The following is a 2224-nucleotide window of genomic DNA, read 5'->3' as shown; positions in this document are numbered from 1 at the left end:
TATATATATATATATATATATATATATATATATATGATCTCTTATGATCTCTATATGATCTATATATATATGATCATATATATATATATATGTGTGTGTGTGTGTGTGTGTGTGATCTTTATTAATCTAAACTTTTAAAAGAGTTCATCAAGTATATCTGAAGTATTAGAAAAATGTCAAGTATTGATTTCAGAAATATCAAACTTTAATTTTTGAAATTTACCAACTTATTAACTAATATATATTTTATAAATATTTCAATTTTTCATAGATGAAACGAAATAATGACTTAATATTAATATTTTTCTAAGTATTCACTAGCTGAAAATTATGCTGGTGAATAAGATGAATGAAAAGAAGAATTATCTAATTAACAAGTTGTTGGCTGTCGGGCTAAAATTGGTTGTGTTGGCTGAGGAAACAAAACATTTTGGAAATTTCTTCGTAAAATAACTTACAAATAGCGAAGTGAATTTTCTATTTAACGAACTTTTATATGAGATCCACTCTCCTTATTTCCCAAATTATTTCAGAACATTTTGAACTTGTTAACGCATTTAATGGGGGAAAAGACCTTGAATTGATTTTCGAAGCCACTTAACTATTAGAGAAAGCAGTAAAATTCCCTTTTTGTTTGCATTTCAAACGAAAATCTCAGACATAGTTAACGGATTTTATCAGTACCCATTAAACTTAACCCATATGGTGCATGTTTAAAATTACGCTTATAGTAAATGCAGCTGTAATTTTATGTATAAATTTAGCTTTTTTTAGTTGAAAATGTGATTAGTATGATAATGTAACACAGGATAATGTTTTGCTCCATTCTTACTTTCCATGCATATTTTTTAACGTTAAGATTTATAAAATAAATAGTAGATACTACTTAACAATATAAAGGTGTATCAATTGCTATTTTAATTATGTCCAGTGTTTGAACGCTTTTTGAAGAAAATAGACATCAATATACATTTTCCTCGATCAATGGATAAAAGTCATTAAAAGAGATAAAATAAAAATTCAAATGGGTTTTGTAATTTTCTTTACAAAACTCGAAAAGACGCGTCCCGTAAACCTTGTGTTAATGACAAAACAATTACCCCGACTCTTAGTTGGATAATACGTACCTGCCAACTTTTACTCTTTTCGAGAATAGCTTTTTAGAGTGGTTGTAAAACAATAAACGAAAAACAATCTGACTCAAAAATATATTTATATTTTGATCCTGTTGAAATTCGCTTGTGCAAGGATTATTATGCTTTTATATATTTATTGTAATTATTTATATGTAGTGGCGGTAAAACTCATTTATAATTATCATTCAATATGTTAATTGGAATAACCTGAGTATTCTTACCACTTTAAATATGAAAATAAAATATTACCGAAGACCCGGAAGAGTTGGCAGGTATGAAATACTTCTTTTCATTCATCGCATTCACCAGCATTATATTCAGCTAGTGAATGCTTAGAAACAACAGAATTTCCATATCAAATTTCAGTATTTCTTTAGGAAAATTTGAATTACTTATAAAATACATTTTAGTTAATAAATTGGTAAAATGTATAAATTAAACTTTGATATTTCTTATATTAATGCTAGACGCCGGCCAGGTGGCCGAGCGGTTAGCGATCCTGACTGCGGAGCCAGTGGCTGCTGGTTCGAATCCCACTCTGGGCATGGATGTTTCTTTCTTTCTCTTTGTGTTCTATGTCCTTTCTCCTTTGTGTGCGATTGTGTGAATGTGACCCGCCCTATAAACGGGTTTGTGGTTGTGTGACGTGGGCGACGCTGCTCCACTGCCGTTGCTTCGCCACAGGTGCCCACTGGGTAACGAGTAGAGGGTAGCAGTTCTGGCACTTTCTGAGGCCAATGGACAATAGTTCCAAATGCCCGCCATTAAAAAAAAAGAAGAAAAAAATACAAGACATTTTGCTAACTTAAGATATACTTGATGAATTCTTTTAAAACTTTTAGATTAATAAATATCATATATATATATATATATACAGTGAAACCTGCCAAGTTGACCACCCTTGTAAGTTGGGCACCTGCATAAGTTGACCTCAATTATCAAGAACGGAATTTTTCCTATATAATATACAGAAGCAAAACCTTTGTAACTTGACCACCTGTCTATCTTGTATGTTGACCACTGAAATAAGTCAATTTTGTCTAGGAATATTATGAAATTCTATTCTAAAACCCTCATAAGTTGACCAG

Source organism: Parasteatoda tepidariorum, chromosome 6 (genome assembly GCF_043381705.1).
Source record: "Parasteatoda tepidariorum isolate YZ-2023 chromosome 6, CAS_Ptep_4.0, whole genome shotgun sequence".
NCBI lineage: Eukaryota > Metazoa > Arthropoda > Arachnida > Araneae > Theridiidae > Parasteatoda > Parasteatoda tepidariorum.
Note: the sequence above shows the minus strand (reverse complement) of the source record.